Source organism: Notolepis coatsorum (assembly GCF_963971535.1).
Source record: "Notolepis coatsorum genome assembly, chromosome: 2".
NCBI classification, from domain to species: domain Eukaryota; kingdom Metazoa; phylum Chordata; class Actinopteri; order Aulopiformes; family Paralepididae; genus Notolepis; species Notolepis coatsorum.
The window spans coordinates 165,061,166-165,082,083 of NC_140166.1; positions in this window are offsets into that span (position 1 = coordinate 165,061,166).

The window sequence follows — 20,918 nt, forward strand, 5'->3', positions numbered from 1 at the left end:
ACATTGGACCGGTTCCGGTTAATACGATTTATTAACTCAGAATTATCAATACATACAAAATAGTTAGAAAGTATGGCTGGAAGGCTCTCCTCCAGGCTACTAGCTAGGACCTGGACACCAGGAAGTAAGAGAGAGAATCAGAGAGAGAGGGCTGAGCTCCCTTTATAGTAAGGAGAGGGGGGAGGGGACACCATAAATATTGGGGGGAAGGGTGAAAGACCTCAACTGAGGGAGAGTATTATTCAGTATTCAGTATTATTCCTCCACAGTCTCCTCAGGAAGAACAGCCTGCGTTGTCCCTTCCTGTAAAAGGTCACACTCCAGTTTACTGTTAAAGTGTACTCTCAGAAACGTGTAGGTCTCCACCACCTCCCTCCTCCCCTCGGATAGTGAGAGGAGTAGAGGGCGTCTTCTTGCTTCGCCGGTAGTCCACCATAAGCTCCTTGGTCTTGCTGATGTTGAGTCGGAGGTGGTTGCTGTCACACCACCCTACAAAGCTCTCCACCAGGGCTCTGTACTCCTCCTCGTTGTCATCCGTAATGTAACTGACAATGGAGTCGTCAGAGAACTTCTGTAGGTAGCACATGCTCGACTTGTAGCAGAAGGCTCAGGAGGTAGAGTTGTCATATGGTAATCTGAAGATTCCCGGGAAGATTCTGGCTCCTCCCGGCAGCAAAGTGTCCTTGATTAAGACACTTAACCCCTAACTGCCCCCGATGAGCAGGTTGTCACCTTGCAATGCATGGTTGCCTCCGCCATCGGTGTGTGAATGTGAGGCATAAGTTCTAAAGCGCTTTGGATTAAAAGCTCTATATAAATCACCATGTCTTGAGTAATGTTTTTGGAGATAGATTTTCTTTTATAATCTCTCTCTCTCTCTCTCTCTCTCTCTCTCTCTCTCTCTCTCTCTCTCTCTCTCTCTCTCTCTCTCTCTCTCTCTCTCTCTCTCTCTCTCTCTCTCTCTCTCTCTCTCTCTCTCTCTCTCTCTCTCCCTCTCTCTCTCTGGATATGTTATGGACTATTTACATATTTTAAATTGAAGGTCTCACCGAAATAATCGCCTCCCTCTCTTCGGCTCAGCGGTCGCCTGGTAATCAGAAGGTTCCCCGGTTCGATTCCAGCTCCTCCCGGGTAGCGTGTCGAAGTGTCTTCGAGCACAACACTTTACCCCCCCATGGTCGCCTCCGCCATCGGTGTGTGTGTGTGTGAATGTGTGAGTGAATGGGTGAATGTGAGACATAAGTTACTAAAGCGCTTCGGATAAAAGCTCTATATAAACGTGCTCCATTTACCATTTAAAATGCAGTCCAGGTATAAGGTCGTACTTTCTTTGTCTGACCACTCACCGCAGACATTTCACAGCCTGGGCTTGAGGCTGAGAAGTGCAGCAGGGATGCTGGAGTTCAGAGGTGAGGGACAAGGTGGGGGCCTGAGCCAACTGTCAGCTGGTTTCCCCACCAGAAGCCCACCTGGCAGCATTGACAGCGCTGCCCTCACCCTCACCAGGCACAGCACTCGACTACGTGAGAACAGTCTGCAGGAAAAGAACCCTGCCGCAGAGCCAACATTAAAAATCTCTCTCTCTCTTTCTCTTTCTCTCTCTCTCTCTCTCTCTCTCTCTCTCTCTCTCTCTCTCTCTCTCTCTCTCCTCTCTCTCTCTCTCTCTCTCTCTCTCTCTCTCTCTCTCTCTCTCTCTCTCTCTCCTCTCTCTCTCTCTCTCTCTCTCTCTCTCTCTCTCTCTCTCTCTCTCTCTCCTCTCCCTCTCCTCTCCTCTCTCCTCTCTCTCTCTCTCTCTCTCTCTCTCTCTCTCTCTCTCCTCTCTCTCTCTCTCCTCTCTCTCTCTCTTCATCTCTCTCTCTCTCTCTCTCTCTCTCTCTCTCTCTCTCTCTCTCTCCAGGCAATAAGATATTCCTTTATTGATCCCCTTGGGGAAATTAGGCATCATAGCAGCATGGGAGAGGTGGGAGGGGAGGTATAGTAAAAAATAAGTGTAAACAATATAACAAATCAATATATTTAACTCTGGACATGTGCATATGGGCAACAAGGTGCGAGATGAGGGTATGTAGGCCCTCTCAATTATATTTGCCCTACAATACATAGTTACAATATATAATCTAATAATCCAATAATCCAATCATCTAATTTAATATATAATCACAAAAAAAAACGAAATGCTAAAAGGCTAAATGCTAAATATATGCCATATATAATCTAATAATCCAATAATCTAAATCTAATATATAATCTAAAAATGCTAAATGCTAAAATGCTAAATGCTAAATATGATCTAATGAAGTATATTCACATAAGGTGTGGTATGCATAGTATATTGTCCTTTTAGGTGGGAGTCAGCTACTAGGTTCCTAATATGACGTGTTCATTTTCCTGCCGTGTTTTTTTACATTTTTAAGTCCGAAACGTCAACATAGGACCTATAAAATTATGTGTTGCAACGGGGATATGACAGCACCATACCATGAGAGGAACAATAAAGACAATCCTCTCTTAGAAAGCGTATTCATCCAGTAATTAACAGTAAAATATAACCCCGCGATTAACTCCCTAAATCTACCCCACGTTCCCTCTTTCATTTGGGATATTGGGTGCATAGACGAAAGGTGGGTCTCAAATATACCCATTTTGAGATTAATCTTCTTTTGAATGGGGAAATCTGCTTTGACGTGGCTAATGTATTAGGCCCGGTACCTGCTCGTCAGCAAAGAGGATAAAGATAGCGAAAATTAAACCCAACATTTTGTGTCTACTTTAGCTGATCTGGGTTCTTATCAGTTCAGACCTGCTGCACCTGCTATCGGGAATACACACACACACACACACATACACGCACGCACGCACTCACACACACACACACTACACACACACACACACACACACACACACACACACACACACACACACACACACACACACACACCACACACACACACACACACACACACACACACACACACACACACGCACACGCACACACACACCTAGGCAATGGGGCACACTCACAGAATATAAGCTTTCCTTTATCAGGGTATATACAAATACATTCATTCTGTTGATTCAGGGAAGTGAAGGAAGGGATGAAAGACAAGGCAGAAAAAATAGTACATCGTTTGTTGTATTGAAATAGAAATATGTGTACTGTGTACAGTATATCTGTGTATATATCTGTATATCTGTGTGAAAATCCAGATATAAATGCACCATTGACTTTTTGTCATTGTTTGAAAGGGGCATATATTTGTGTTACAAATTAGATGAATTAGATTGATATGTTTTTGAGATCCCCTCACCCTCAACCCACCCCCCAAAACTCTTATCCACGTGATGGAGAGCCAGATTTAGCTTCAAATATGTAAATAAAGTACTAATCAACCACAGGAAAAATGATGTAGCCATAAGTAATATATTAACGTATTTATGAAATAAGTACATATATTACATATACAAAATTTTGACTTTTAATGTTTTCAGAAAAGTTCCTCTGTTGGGGAACAAACCCTTATAGGCTACCAATACGTACTTTTATGCTAGCTTTACCCAAACCCTAATCACACTGTTACCTTAAACTAACCATAACCATATCAAACCCTAACCATAACATCTTATCCATAATAATACCATTATCATAGTATCACTGTGTTTGAGTCAGGGTGGGTGGGTTGCGTTAGTCTAGTGGTGAGAGCACTCGCTCGCACCACAATCATGGTCACAATCCCTGACTCCTCAATTAAGGATTCAAAGTATTTCCACACTAAGTAAAATTGGACACAGGTATAGCTATATTTAATCCAGATTAGTTCACATTCATAATTTTTTGTTAACTCTTTGTGGCCTTTTCTCTGCCTAGTCTTTGTCTTGTCAGGGTGATTCAACACCACCTTAAAACATGCCCTCTCACACACAATCAAAGGTACCCCCATCTTCCTTCCATTTACATTGTTAGAGGCAGAGAGAGAGCAGAGAGAGAGAGTGGCAGAGAGACAGAGAGAGAGAGAGAGAGAGAGAGAGAGAGAGAGAGAGAGAGAGGGAGAGAGAGAGGGAGAGAGAGAGAGAGAGAGAGAGAGAGAGAGAGAGAGAGAGAGAGAGAGAGAGAGATTATTTCATAGTACATCAACACATGTTGCACAAAGGCTTAATAAGGTTTGCACATCAACCCTAGTATGCACATAAAACAGTAGTCATGTTAACATCAAGGAAATAGAGAATCTTACTGAGCATTACACATGAGTAAACCTGGTTTCAGATATTAAGGATTACACTAAACTTAAACAACAATGGTGTTTCCCATGTATTTACTCACATGCAACAGCTCACAGTAGTCTCTGGATGGGCGTGTAGTGAGAGACGCAGAACCCTAGGGGGTCTGGCCTCTCTCTCTAACACTGCGTTCTCTATTTTATACCCTGATATCCACCAATAATAGCAATCTAGTAGTATGTTTTGGTCCAATCAGGTTTGTCTTCCGGGGGCGGTCCGCCCCCCTCCCTGTCCCTCCTTGGGGTCTTCTTGCAGTATATCAACAGCGGGGGTCTTCATGTGACTTTTTGATGACTGGACAGTTTTAACACCAACCTTTTCTAATCTGTACCTTAAATGTAAGAAGTTACATATGTATTCAGCATTAACCCAATGTGGAGTTTGTCTATATTTTAATACCAGATTTCCTATATAAAGTATCACAAGCCTGCTTTTTCCCAGACTGAATTTTTAGTTCTAAGGTTTAGATTCTAGCCAGCTTTACAACCAGAGTGAAATAGCATTATTACTTAAATAACCAGTTTGACATTCTAAATGATATTCAAATATCTTTTATCTACTAAGTCAGTTTAATTAATATGATCTTGTTTATGAATTAGTTTCCATGAACCTTTAGCAAAAGCAAGTTAGGTCTGTGTTTCTCTGCCTGTAATCTGTTAGGCTATCTGCTGCTGAACTCTGCTCCCAGCTGGGTGTGACTACATTTACATACAGTCCTCAGTCACACGAGTGGGGGTTTGAAATGACTGTTTCTGTAACACCAGTATCACCTCCTTACTTAGCACTGTAAATCCACTCTGCTGTTAAAAGGTACACCTGGCTTTTGCATTATGGTTTTCTCTAATTATTCACACATATTAGTTATGAAATACACAGTCAAGGATACCACATGTGCACTATAGGCTGGTAGACATTAGGTGTTTTATCTATGCATGGAACGAGGAGGATGTGAAACATATGCAAAGTTATGCAAATTACATCTATAACAAGTAACTGTGATAGAATACAGGCTAATCCTCAGGTCGAGGGGAGGGGGGGGGGGGGGGACAGGCTATGGGAATTGATTAACTGGAATTGGTGGCGATTCTTAATTTGCCGGTCAAAAACGTATATCATACATAAAAAAAAAAAAACTATATGATGGGGAAAAACACAGTAAGTTAGCAACATCCCAAGCTCGACGCATCCTGGAGTGAGAAGAGTTGGAGGTACTTGAGGACTGAAGGAGAGCTGATTACTACTGATGAACAGGTGCGGCGTGTCGCTGTAAAAGAAGAGGACTAGCCTTGGGAACGGAGAGTTGGAGGGAAGCTGGTAATGACTCCCAGTTATATTTCGTTTTGGCTATGCGTCTTGCTCGCTATTGGACTAACTCGTCTATACCTATTGTATACATTGAAAGTATCTCATGCACCCTACATCTACCCGGCCATGCCCACTCCTGGTCACGCATATAACCATGCGGCGTGGTCGTGCTCCACCTCCCTCGTTCTTTCATTCGAAAGTGTTCGCTCATACGCTCACTGCAGTTTTAAGAGTCGGAGGTTTAGTTGTTTCCAGCGAATTTGGTTTGGCGTTGGCATTGCCACCAACAAAACAGTCCTTTTAGGACTTCACCAGCGCCCCCACCGCCCGGCATGAGAGCCCTCGCGGCATGGTGGGGCCCCTCTCGTGTGAGGAGGACACCCTCCCCCGGCCCCGGAGTTGGTTGAGCTCTTGCTAAGGAACCTGTCAGCCTGAAGGCCCTGTGCTTTTCCAGGAGGAGATAACAGGGCAGGCCTGACATCACGGGCCCCCCCCGCCTAGCTGTTTTTAAGCAGTTAGCCCCTCTAAGCGCCCCCTGTGTGGCTCATGGTCTAAGGAGCAATATGTCTCCTCCAGGCACGGTCGAGCCCTGCTCTCACTAAGGTACCTGTCAGCCTGAGTTAAAGGAGCAACCCTCTTCAAAGAGTGAATGTCTCCCCGGTATGCCAGTGGTCACACTACGTAAAGGGGACCTCAGTGGGTACATTTTCTCAACCCATTGGTCCAATAGCGAGCAAGACGCGTAGCCAAAAAATATAACGAAGGTTATCCTATAACCCTAGTTATATGAGTTCTGGCAAGCATCTTAGGATAACTTGATGTCCTCCACTGCTCGGTTGCTAAACGGACGTGTTTGTGCGGACCTGTGTCTCCCAAACTTTCTTGACTGTTTTCTTTTTACGTTATTTAAAAAAAACATTTTTAACCATTGATCTTAACTGATCATTGTGACTTTATTGCTTTTATCGTTTATGCTGTTGGTTATGTGACTTTGACTTGACGTGATCTAAGCTAGCAGGGCTTGTTGTTGTCATAGCTACAGCTAAACGCTACCGGCTAATGCTAACCTAGCTAGGCTTGCCTTTAGCCTGGTGGCTAGGATAGCTATTGGACCGTCGTGTACACTGTTTTATACGGTGAGAATGAAAGCAATTTTTCTACACACACCACAGTGGAAACCGAGTTATCCAGTCTCAGGTGTGGTCTCCGTACTATCGAGTGCCTCCTGGACGACATCATCCAGCAAAAGGCTCTGCTCATCTCCTGGCTGGATCTCCTGGAAAACCCCACTTCTACTGCGCTTCCTCTTCCTTGGTCATATGTAGTAAAACAAGGTAAAGGAAGACGGGTATCGCTCCCCCTGTTCTCCCCAGATGTGGATAATGACCCGTTTCTGCTATTCAACCAGTGCTGGGTCCCCTACTATTTACCATTTACATGCTCCCCCTCGGTCAGATTATACGTCACTACGGACTCAACTTTCATTGTTATGCTGATGTTACTCAGCTCTATATCAGCACCTCACCATCCTCCCAGCTCCCCCCACAGTCTGTAGTCAACTGCCTCCACGCCATACAAACCTGGATGTCAACCAAATTACTGAAACTGAACAGCAAAAAGACAGAGCTCATGGTTGTGGCCCCCAAGGCACTGCTCGGGAAGGTTGGAGATCTCCTCCTCCACGTTGACGGCTGTTCCATCTCCCCGTCTCTCGAAGTCCGTAACCTGGGCGTCACCCTTGACTCCACACTTTCATTTCACTCCCACATCAAATCCGTCACCAAGTCTGCCTTCTACCACCTCAAAAACATCTCCCATCTCCGACCCTCACTCTCAGACTCTGTGGCTGAGACCCTGATCCACTCATTCATCACCTCCCGGTTGGACTACTGTAACGGAGTCCTGTTCGGGGTACCCAGCAAAGCCCTGTACAGGCTCCAGTATGTTCAGAACTCCGCTGCCAGGGTTCTCACTCACACCAAGCCCTGGCAGCACATCACCCCCACCCTCATCCACCTCCACTGGCTCCCAGTCAAGTTCCGCATCACCTTCAAACTCCTGCTCCTCACCTACAAGCAGGGGTGCAGTCGTAATATGGGCGGAGGCCAAACGGTATCCTATTATTATGCAAAGTCTAGGCACTTATCACCTAGACTTTGCATAATAATAGGATGCGCGCACTTCGAAGCCCAAACGCCGTTTGACCGCGGTTGCCCAGCACTGCACCACTGCCTACAAGTCCCTCCATGCCCTCGCCCCCCGATACCTGTCTGATGATCTCCTCCACCAGCACACTACATCCCGGAACCTACGATCCTCTGATCTAGGTCTCCTCTCCATCCCTCGCACCAGGTTACGGACTTTTGGGGACAGAGCCTTCAGCGTGGCGTCCCCTACCCTCTGGAACTCTCTCCCCCCCGAAATCCGCAACGCCCCAACCCTGGACACCTTCAAATCTGCTCTAAAAACACACCTCTTCACCAAGGCTTTTCCCCATCAATTACTTTAGATTAGATTAGGTCCATTATCCATTATCCATTACCTTCCCACATCCCCTTTTTCCCCCCTATTTCCCTAGCCCTATTTTTTGTCCTGATTGTGAAGCGACCTTGGGTTCTATGAAAGGCGCTATATAAATTTGATCTATTATTATTATTATTTACTCCACTTGAAAGGCTAACAGAGTTAGCTTCTACAGACGCGTCGACTGTCTGTCCGGCTATTTTGGAGCAGCCTGCAGCTGGTTACTCTGGAGCGAACTTTTCCAACTCGGTGAGAAAGAGACAATTTTCCCCGACGTCCCCGGTATCCAGCAGGAAACGCCGTCGGCACTGCTCTCCTCCTGCTGTCTCCAACTCCGGGATCTCTCCTGCTGGCCTCCGACTTTCCTCCCATCTGCACAACGCACCTCTGGACACTGCTGTGGCCAGCGATGATGACATCCCCTGTGATGATTCGCTGCCGTCTTCCTGCTCAGGTGAATCGCATCCAACTGCTGCTCCAGACGCCGCCCCAGCTGGTGTGGCTAACAGTCAGATTCTTCTTCATCCCAAACTCTCTGTTTACAAGGGGGGCTGCAGGAATGGTCAACCTGAAATTCTGATCATTGGCGACTCCATTGTTAGATCTGTTGAACTTCCAGGTGCTATCACTTTCTGCCTCCCAGGCAGTAAGGTTTCTGACATCACAGAACTGATTCCAGTGCTAACTGACCTACATCCCTCAGCTCAATGACAATAAAGAGCCTGGGTAGAACCTGTGTGTTTTCTGGTCCTATCCCAGCTCCCTCAAAAAGTCCTGAACATTTTAGTCGTATTTTTTGCCTCCACGAATGGCTAATATAGTTTTGTACTGCACATGCACATGGTTTTATTAGTAACTTTGATTACTTTTGGACCAGAAATTACCTCTATAAACTGGATGGCCTGCATCCCAGTCTAAGGGGCATTCAACAGCTTACACGTAATTATATCCAGTAGGCCTACATTGCTTTTAACTCAGATTGATATTTACCTCAGCATGACCCTGCACTAGAATCTTCTCCTGGTCATTATGAGGAGCATCCTATAATGGGTCCTGCTGAACACTCCTTCTCCAACACTTCTGTTATTATGTTGTCTGCTTTTACTCTGTCTGATCTCCCTCTACCATCTATTACTTTTAATATAGAAGTCATGATTTCTGATAGGGTTCATGATCATTACCCAACACATTGGCATACTGTAAATCACTCCAACTTAATATCAGTCACTTTACAGTCTTCTATTTCCTTGTCACGTGAGTCAGATTCCACACCACTTTCTTTAAATAATCCACATACCTTTAAAGAAAGGAAAGGTTTGGGATTGATTCACCTGAACATTAGAAGTCTCCTTCAGCACCAGAAGTTGGACCATCTTAGAATACTGGTAGCATAGGCTGATCCAGATATATTGGTCATATCTGAGTCCTGGTTGAAGAAATCTGATTCTGACTCCACAATAGATTTACATGATTTTAATGTGTTTAGAATTGATAGGCTAGGTAGGGGTGGTGGGGTAGTTATTTATGTTAAATCTTGTTTTTCGGCTTCTGTTGTTAATGCTGTCACTATCCCAATGTGTTTTGAAGTACTTGTTTTAAAGGTTGAGTTGGGGATCAACAATTTTATATATGTAATTGGTGTCAACAGACCCCTTCTGCTGATGTTAGCTCTTAGATATATTAGCTGAGCTCCTTTCGCAATATATTGACTCTGAGGTGATTGCCATGGGTGATTTTAATATTGACTGGTTGAGTGGTGCTGCAAAGCACCTTAAAGAAGTCAGTGGTAACCTCAGTCTTTCCCAGTTAGTTACTGAGCCCACCCGGCCAAACCTTAAAAATGACTCTAGGTCTACCCTTATTGATCTTATTTTTGTGAATAAATATGACAGGATCTCAGCTTGTGGGTTTTTTTACTTAGGCATGCGTGACCATTGCCCCACAGCCTGTGTAAGAAGCATGAGACTGCCAAAAACAATATCTCACACAGTTGTAAGGAGGAATTTTAAATATTTTAATCACTTATCATTTTTAGTCAGATGTTCATTTATCCCTGGACTCCTTTGTAAATACATTTAATTTATTAGTTGACAAACATGCTCCTTTAAAAAAAGTCCGCATTAAAGATAGAGTAATACCCTGGTTTTCTCAGGAATTGTCAACCCTAATTGTTGTGAAGGATCAGATTAAACCGAATATATATATTTATTTATATATATATATTTAAATGGTGTTTGTATATCGTTTGATATCCCCTGTATATTCCTTGTACAATATGCACTGAATATCCCTTTAGTCTACTAAACAGCCCATAATAGTTTCATTCTACCATTGGACGAGAACCTGGCGCCAGGTTGCCATACCCCTAGGTTCAAGTTCAATCGTGCCGCCCAACATGTCGTGGCAAGCCCCGGTTCCGCGCAGGAATACGTCTGGCGAAATACGAATGGTACTATTTGTTCATAGCGCATATATATATGGCGCAAGTAAAGTAGAACTTTCTTTTTAGTCCAGTTCTTTACCCTCCAACAGAGTGACAGACGCGAAGCCTCACCCACGACGCACGTGTGGTGTAGTAAGGCCTACTTGGCCTCAGAATAGGCATTGAGATATCGTGTGGAGTAATAGTTGAATAGTCATAGTTTGGCACTATACCGTCGAGTTGGACGTATTCTATTAAGCTAATAATAGTCTATTTATGTATGGTGCATCGTTCGGTTAGAGTTCTAAAGTTATCAGTACCCCCATCGTTCCTGACGTTATCTGGCCGCTTAACCAGGCTGGGCAGACCCCTAGTGGTGCTTGCATCCGAGGAGCTCCGGGCCAGGGCGACTGGACCTGTATATTGGATTACTCTACCCGGACGACGGCGAGCCTTCCACGGCTTGGATTATGCTTTGGGTGCTTTGATTATTCCATGGATAACGGCCAACACTGCGGAGTGTTGGAACTACCCCCCGGAGAGGACTCCAGGTGAGACGGCGCTCTACACCAGTGAGGTCGCCTCACGTCTCTCCGTTGTGGACCGGCAGCTACCGTCCACCAGAGGGTCCAGCTGTATTCGTCTGCGGACCGAGGTTCTGTGGGCACCGTGTTCAAGACTTTGAATTCTCCCAAGAAATCGTCGGCCAGATGGGATACCGCCAGCGGCTTCTCTAACCCCCCCCTCCTACTGTCTTACAACCAGCGGGACCCCCCCCCCCCTTAGTGTATCCAGCTATAATCATTTAAGTACCATCGCTATAGTTCCTAAATATCCAGGTTGTATACTTACTCCCTGCGTAACCAGAGATTGGACATTCAATGTTGATTTACCTACGAATACTCATTTGCCATACAAGTGCATATTTCAAATCATAAGTGTAAACAAGTGAACGTTGTATATACCTTTTGCTATATTAAATATTCGATTTGTACATTTGTGTGGATTCGTTTCATCAGGTGGGAAAGTGTTCATCATACTTATATCATGGATGGCCAGAAGTTAAAGTACAAGAGGTAGTGGTATTAAATATCATATCTAACAATACAGTCAGGGAATTGTACCCCTCAGTTACAATTGGTCCTTCGAGCCGGAGGGTAACTAGTGTAATATTAATATAGTGTTATTAATATTGAAATGGCCTATGATGAACACTCCACAAAACGGTCCTCCTAACCTAGAACGCCCGCGGCGCAGACGACAGACACCTCAGTACTTAGAGGCTTACACTGTCAGTCAACTACCTAGCCTTCGACAAACGGTAAACGCGGTAAAAGTAGAAAGTAAAATTATGTCTGACCTTAACGACCAGGTTTCCCCGACCACAGAGGCCCTAGTAGGTCCTAATGTAACTGACCAAGCTCACGGTGGGGACCAGGAGGGAGCGGACATGCCTTTACCCCCCGCCACTACCCAAGAAGTAGTCCCCGACCAGCACCGGGAGGAAGACAACCCTACAGAGAGAGAACTCTGCACGGAAGAAGAGGAGGAGAGCGCCGAGGAAATAGAGCTCCAGGACTCCCCAACGAGTACCCCCAGGAGCGGCTCACGCAGGAGCGGCTCACCTCCACAACCGCCTTCCCCCAGCGAAGCGGAGAGGATGCTACAACAGGCGTTCCTCGTCAGCCTGACAGCCTCTACCGAACGCGATCGACTTCAGGGTGAACGCGACCGTCTCCAAGCACAGGCGCTCAGCGAGCGCGAACAACTCCAAGCGCAACAACGGAGCGAAGAAGAGCGCACACGCCTGGAGATGAGACGCCTTCAGACGGAAGAGAATATGGCAAGAGACCGGGCCGACGCCCAGCGCGCCGCTGCCGGTGCCCAAAGAGAAGCAGATCTCACCAAGCGCGAAGTCGAGCGCGACAAGTTACAAGCGCAGCTAATGGAGCAGCTGATCCGCAAGGCAACACCCTCTCCCTCCGCCAGGGGTTCAAGGAACTCGTCGAGACAACAGTCAAGGGCAGCGTCTCCTCAACGAGCAAGCGACCCTGAACTTGACCAACAGACCGAGCCTAGACCCCCCGCAGACCCCCTTCCCAGACCGGTCCAAGCGAGACCCAGCTACAAGGAAGGAGCGGCATACACTGCGGAGAAGCTAAATAAACGATTACAGGATCTGGAAGATCTGATAGAGGAAGAAGAGGGAGAGGAGGAGAACCAAGCCCGACGACAGCACAGTACTCCACCGGACCAGGAGGTCCAGTACAGTCCAGGCTATACCCCCGCGGCGCTGCGCTACAGACCCCCGACTCTATTCGCGGGTGAGCACGACGCACGACCAGCCCCGAGGAATAGCACCTGGACCAGCGGGCCATGGTACCCTGTCAGTACCAGCCCACAGCGAGGCGCAAGAGGGGACTCGCCCAGGAGGTCTCTCCCCCAACGCTCGCCGATGTATCAGCCATCCACGGCGTCATACATTGCCACGCCGTCATTTCCAGACTTCGCCTATGAGAGTCGAGCACAGTACACGGAGCTCCGGATGTGCTTAGAGACAATGATGGTGGATGTCGCTGATGAACGCCACAAGTATGCAATATTACTGAAGCACCTGAAAGTACCGCGAGCGCACAATATAGCGCTAGCCTATGCCACCTCTTCGACACCATACACAGCGGCCCTAGCGGCGCTGGACCAGAGATATGGACGTATATGGGATTACGTAATCCAAGAGATAAGGCATATTGATCGCCTACCCCCAGCCACAGACAATCGCTCATTAGACGACCTGTCAATCAAAGTGCAGTCCCTGGTAGGGATGCTGGGAGCGCAACGGGAAAAGGGCATGCATGAGCTATACGCCAACTCTAACGTCGAGAGGATTTTGGAGAAGCTGACACCCGCAAGACAGGAGCGTTTTAGGCGGCAGAGAGACTACCGGGATCCCAACGGCCCCGAGCCATCCCTCCTTGATCTAGCCGACTTCCTGGCAAGAGAAGTCAGCAGCTTACGACTGGATACATTCGGGCGGAGCACGCCAAGCTCCAGAGAGGGACCCAGGAGAATAAATGATGGAAGAAGATCGGTGACTGTCATGCACCAATCAGAGTCAGTACCGAGCAGTAAGAGTCACAGCACCCCCTCGAGAAAAGAGAAGTGGAAGATAGCGTGTCCCTACTGTGAGAAAGAACACTGGCTGTCACAATGTGACCTATTCACAAAGATGAATGCAGAAGAAGTGAGTCAATGGATAAAGTCCAACAGGCGCTGTTACCGATGTGCGCGGCCACACATGGCAGCCGAATGCCGCCTAAAGAAAAGGTGCAGTCGGTGCGATGGAGCCCATCTAGATATACTACACGACAGTAACAGAAGACGGCCTCCACCTGCACCATCGAGCGGCACCAAGGCAAGTGTCATGTACATTGACCCCGCCAGCAGCAGCGGCGCCCAAGTGCTCCTAAAGGTAGTCCGTGTGACATTGAGCTACCAAGATAAAGTCATGGACACTTACGCCGTCCTTGATGACGGGTCAGAGAAGACCCTTCTGCTCGCGTCCGCTGCGGCCCAGCTGGGACTGCGGGGGAGCAAGAACGAAATGACGATTCGGACAATAAGAAGAGATTTAAAGACGATAAAGGGCGAGAATGTCTCCTTCACTATCGCAGCAAACGGGCAGCCAGAGCGACGGTACAAGATTACAAATGCTTTCACCAGCCAAGAAATAGGACTATCGCAGTACACCTACCCTGTCGCCAAGTTGATGGATAAATATGTGCACCTGCGCCAATTACCTATCCCGCTCATAGACGGCGCTACCCCGACCCTGCTGATAGGCTCCGACCATGCAGAACTCATAGTCCCGATTGACCGGGTCCGTACAGGACCCCGAGGCTGTCCTGCAGCAGTCGAGACCCGCCTAGGGTGGACCCTACAAGGCCCCCTCGCTAAATCTCTCAACCGAACAGCAGCCACTAGCTGCCTCCACTCCAGAACGACAGAAGAAGACACCACTCTCCTGCAGCATGTCGAGAGGCTATGGACACTAGAGACAATGCCCTTCAAGAACGAAAAGAAAGATATTCGTTCTAAAGAAGACATTTACGCCATCAACCTACTCGAGCAGGGGACAAAGAGAGTCACAGTCGGCGGAGTGATGAGATACGCAACTCCACTCCTGAGGCGAGAGGGAATGCCCACCTTTCACGCAAAGAAAGACGCCACGGAGCGCTATCTATTGAACACGGAGCGGCGCCTAGCCAAAGACCCCGCTCAAGAGAGTGTGTACCGCGCTGAGATTGAGAAGCTAATCACAGCGGGACACGTAACAAAGATTGACATTAAAGAGGCCGATCAGACGACCGAATCATGGTACGTGCCGCATCACAAGGTCCATCACAACGGCAAGGATCGCATTGTGTTTAACTGCAGCTACCAGATCGGATCCCAAAATCTGAATAAAGAGCTCTTGCCCGGCCCCACACTCGGCCCCTCCCTACTAGGCGTGCTACTGCGCTTCCGCCAGGACAAGGTGGCTATCAGCGGGGATATCAAAGGGATGTTCTTGCAGGTGAGACTAGTAGAGGAGGACAAGCCCCTGCTGCGGTTCCTATGGAGAGAGAGGATCGGAGATGAGAACCCAGCCATCTACCAGTGGGAAGTACTCCCCTTCGGAACCACATGCAGCCCGTGCTGTGCTACATTTGCACTACAGAAACACGTCGCAGAGGACCCAACAGCAGATGAAGAGGTCCAACACAGTGTGAAGAACAGCTTCTACGTGGACAACTGTTTACAAAGCGTTTCGACTCAAGAAGAAGCCGAGGCTCTCCTAATCAAGTTACGCGCCTCCCTGATCAAAGGCGGCTTTGATCTCAGGCAGTGGGCCAGCAGTGACCCGCACGTATTGCGCAGCCTCTCCCCCGCGGACAAGGCTGCCAGCAGCGAAACCTGGATGGCGACCATCCCAGGAGAAGCCCAAGAAATGACACTAGGACTAGTCTGGCGCTTCAAAACAGACTCGCTCCACTATAGACACAAACCCTTGGCTCCAGAGCAGGGACGGTCGACGGCGATACCGACCACCAAACGGAGTGTGTACAGAACACTCGCCAGACAATATGACCCGTTGGGATGTATTCTACCTTACACCACCAGGGCAAAGATGATTGTACGAGCACTATGGGACAAGGACCAGGGCTGGGACGACCCAATACCCGCACACCTTGCCTCAACATGGAGAGAGTGGGAGACGGAACTCCGCTCACTCCCAAGCGTCAATATACGCCGCAGCTACTTCCCATCCACAGTGAGGCCAGAGACATGCGAGATTGATCTACACGTCTTCAGCGACGCCTCCGAAGTAGCCTATGGATCGGTGGCCTACTTGCGTGCCCAAGAGAAGGGAGGAAAGATACACACTGCTTTCATCCTGGCCCGCTCAAGAATAGCCCCACGAAAGCAACAATCTATCCCACATCTAGAGCTCTGCGCAGCCCTAGCAGGAGCGCATCTAGCCAAGTTAATCCAACGTGAACTCACCATTCCGGTGCACAGAACAATCTTGTGGTCAGATTCCACGACAGTACTCACATGGATCAAGTCTGATTCATGCAGATACAAAGTCTTCGTGGGAGTCAGAGTCACCGAGATTCAATAGTTAACAGAAGCAGCGAGCTGGCGGTATGTGGACACCAAACACAACCCAGCTGACGTCATCACCCGGGGAATGTCTCTGGATGACCTAACCCGTCGCAACATCTACAGTGACGGACCAGAATTCCTCAAGCTCCCGGAAGGAGAGTGGCCTACGCCCACCCCACGGGAAGCAAGTAACAAGGAGGCTGAGAACAAGAAACCTATGTTCTGTGGACTGAGCACAGTCGCCTCCACAGACCCCAACATAGATGACTGCATTACCCTAGCGAGTGCGCAGCAAAGAACATTCCTGCGGCACCACCCAGAGATTCAGTCCACCACTGACATGTCAGCAGCTGACTACGAAGAAGCAGAACTTCTTCTACTACAACGAGCCCAGAGAGACTCGTTCCCCGATGAGCTAGACTGTCTACAGGGAGGAAACTCCGTCCCATCAGACAGCAGACTGCTCCACCTGGCACCAGAGAGTGACGCCCATAATCTCATCAGAGTGGGTGGTTGCCTGCGGAGAGCCCCCGATCTACCGGATGATATTAAGTACCCGATCGTCTTGAACAGCCGACACAAGGTCACAGAGCTGATCATAAAGAAATACGACGAGGATGTACACCACACAGGAGCAGAGAGAGTCTTCGCGGAGATCAGACGTCGTTATTGGATACTGCAAGGGAGAGAAGCAGTACGGCGCTTCCAGCGAACCTGTCTAGACTGCCGTAAGTGGCGCGCGCAGCCCAGCATACCACGGATGGCTGACTTACCCCCCTGTCGCCTCCGAATCGGCGACAAGCCATTCCACTCCACAGGCATGGACTGCTTTGGCCCGTTGTATATAAAGAGAGGAAGAGGAACCGAGAAGCGGTGGGGTATTGTATTCAAATGCATGACCACCAGAGCGATACATATCGAGCTCCTTCCGACCATGAGCACAGACTCATTCCTTATGGCCTTCCGAAGATTCACATCACGGAAAGGAAAACCGTCTACATTGTTGTCTGATCACGGGACAAACTTCAAAGGCGGAGAAAGAGAGCTGAGAGAGAGCTTCCAAGCTATGGGCCCAGAACTTAAGACCCACCTCGCTCCATCCCAGATTGACTTCCAGTTTAATCCCCCGAACGCACCCCACTTCGGTGGAACCTGGGAACGAGAAGTACGTTCTATAAAGACAGCCCTGTACGCCGTGCTTGGGGCCCAGACTGTGGCGGAGGAAGTCCTAATGACAGTCCTCACGGAGATCGAGGGAGTATTGAACTCAAAGCCCCTCGGTTACGTCTCCAGTGATGTAGCAGATGTCGACCCAGTCACCCCAAACACACTCTTGATGGGGCGGCTGGACCCCGCGCTACCCCAGACAATGTACAGGCCTGAAGAAGCGAACGGCCGAAGAATGTGGAGGTACAGTCAAGTACTAGCTGACAAGTTTTGGAGCAGCTTCCTACTCCACTACCTACCGTCTCTACAGACCCGCCAGAAGTGGGTAAAAGAGAGAGACAATTTGACAGAAGGAACAGTTGTCATGATTATTGACCAGTCACTACCCAGAGCTATGTGGCCGGCTGGCCGCGTAAGCAAAGTGATCACCGGTGCCGATGGCAAGGTCCGAGCAGCTGAAGTACTCGTCCAAGGGCGCACTTACACACGACCCGTGGCGAGGCTCATAGAACTGCCCCGACTCCCAGATACTATCGATGATGACCATGACCCCATGACTTTGTGAGTTGACTGACCCTTACAGCGGACCTTGAGTGGTAGACAGTGCGGTTAATCTGTCTCTGCTTAGCTAATTAGGTGGGACTAATTAGGGGGCGGCTGTTGTGAAGGATCAGATTAAACCGAATATATATATTTATTTATATATATATATTTAAATGGTGTTTGTATATCGTTTGATATCCCCTGTATATTCCTTGTACAATATGCACTGAATATCCCTTTAGTCTACTAAACAGCCCATAATAGTTTCATTCTACCATTGGACGAGAACCTGGCGCCAGGTTGCCATACCCCTAGGTTCAAGTTCAATCGTGCCGCCCAACATGTCGTGGCAAGCCCCGGTTCCGCGCAGGAATACGTCTGGCGAAATACGAATGGTACTATTTGTTCATAGCGCATATATGTATGGCGCAAGTAAAGTAGAACTTTCTTTTTAGTCCAGTTCTTTACCCTCCAACAGAGTGACAGACGCGAAGCCTCACCCACGACGCACGTGTGGTGTAGTAAGGCCTACTTGGCCTCAGAATAGGCATTGAGATATCGTGTGGAGTAATAGTTGAATAGTCATAGTTTGGCACTATACCGTCGAGTTGGACGTATTCTATTAAGCTAATAATAGTCTATTTATGTATGGTGCATCGTTCGGTTAGAGTTCTAAAGTTATCAGTACCCCCATCGTTCCTGACGTTATCTGGACGCTTAACCAGGCTGGGCAGACCCCTAGTGGTGCTTGCATCCGAGGAGCTCCGGGCCAGGGCGACTGGACCTGTATATTGGATTACTCTACCCGGACGACGGCGAGCCTTCCACGGCTTGGATTATGCTTTGGGTGCTTTGATTATTCCATGGATAACGGCCAACACTGCGGAGTGTTGGAACTACCCCCCGGAGAGGACTCCAGGTGAGACGGCGCTCTACACCAGTGAGGTCGCCTCACGTCTCTCCGTTGTGGACCGGCAGCTACCGTCCACCAGAGGGTCCAGCTGTATTCGTCTGCGGACCGAGGTTCTGTGGGCACCGTGTTCAAGACTTTGAATTCTCCCAAGAAATCGTCGGCCAGATGGGATACCGCCAGCGGCTTCTCTAACCCCCCCCTCCTACTGTCTTACAACCAGCGGGACCCCCCCCCCCCCTTAGTGTATCCAGCTATAATCATTTAAGTACCATCGCTATAGTTCCTAAATATCCAGGTTGTATACTTACTCCCTGCGTAACCAGAGATTGGACATTCAATGTTGATTTACCTACGAATACTCATTTGCCATACAAGTGCATATTTCAAATCATAAGTGTAAACAAGTGAACGTTGTATATACCTTTTGCTATATTAAATATTCGATTTGTACATTTGTGTGGATTCGTTTCATCAGGTGGGAAAGTGTTCATCATACTTATATCATGTACTGGATGGCCAGAAGTTAAAGTACAAGAGGTAGTGGTATTAAATATCATATCTAACAATACAGTCAGGGAATTGTACCCCTCAGTTACACTAATTAAAGACAGAAATGCTGCATGGTCTCGAGCCAGGCATTCTGGATACCCTCAACATTGGCTTTCTTTTAGGCAAATTAGGAACAAATGTACTGCAGTAATAAGAAAATCTAAAACTGATTACTATCTGGAGTTGGTTACAAACTCATACTCTAATCCAGCAAAATTTTGGAGTGCGGTGAATCTGAACAAAATAAAATCATCTAATTCTTTACCCTCTCATATTAAAGTTGAAAACTGTGTGATCTCTGAGCAGAGTGCAATTTGTGTTGACTTTAATAAGCATTTTGCAGAGGCTGGTAATTTATTTAATAGGAACTATAATAGACCTTGTCCTGTTGATTCTGATTGTTTGTACCCTGTGGGCATCACTTCACATTTCTCCTTTCAACCTTTTACACAGTCAGCTGTATTTGATGCTTTGCAATCAATAGATGCAAAGTGTTCTACAGGTGAGGATAACTTAGAGTCTTTTTTTATTAAGTTGGCTGCACCAGTTATCGCTGAACAGATGACTTATATTCTTTATCTCTCTATCTCATCAGGTAGATTTCCTCTAGTTTGGAAATCTGCACAGGTGATTCCTTTACATAAGGGAGGTGATAGGGATAACTTAGATAATTATTGTCCTATCTCCAGGTTACCTTGCCTAGCTAAAGTCCTGGAAACACTAGTAGGCAAACAACTTAAATTTTACCTTTCAATTAACTCCATACTTAGTTCTCAACAATCTGGTTTTAGAGCCAAACATAGTACAACATCAGCCATCACTTTCGTTACAAATGACATTATTTCAGCATTAGATAAGAAGAAACATTGTGCTGCCCTCTTTGTTGATTTATCAAAAGCATTTGATACAGTTGATCACTACTTACTTCTAAAGAAACTATCTAACATTGGGTTGGATGATAATGCCTGTGTCTGGTTTCAGGATTATCTATCTTCTATACAGCAGTGTGTGAAGTTAGGTCAAGCACAATCTGAATTCTTGGCCATGACTAAAGGTGTGCCACAAGGTTAAGTTTTGGGTCCTGTCCTTTTTACAATTTATATGAATGCTATTGTTTCTTCTTTGTATGGATGTCATGCCCATTTGTATGCTAATGACATAATTGTGTACTGTATTGCAGACTCTGTACAGTTGGCCATTGAGAAATTGCAACTTTCCTTTTATGCTCTACAGGATGCCCTTACTAGTCTTAAATGGGTTCTTAATGCTAGTAAAACAAAGTTTATGTTGTTTTCAAGAGCAAGGCATATTAACTTTGATGTGAGGATATTGGCTCTTGTATAGAGAGAGTCACTCAGTATAAATATCTTGGCCTGTGGTTTGACGAGAAATTAACATTTAAGTTCCATGTGGACAATCTTGCCTCTAAACTGCGACAGAAAATTGGTTTCCTGTACAGAAACAGATCAAATTTTCCTCTATTTAGTAGAAAAAGAATAGTTGAATCAGTCTTCTTATCAGTTTTGGACTATGGTCATTTATAGGCATGCTGCAGCATCAACTCTTAAACCTCTG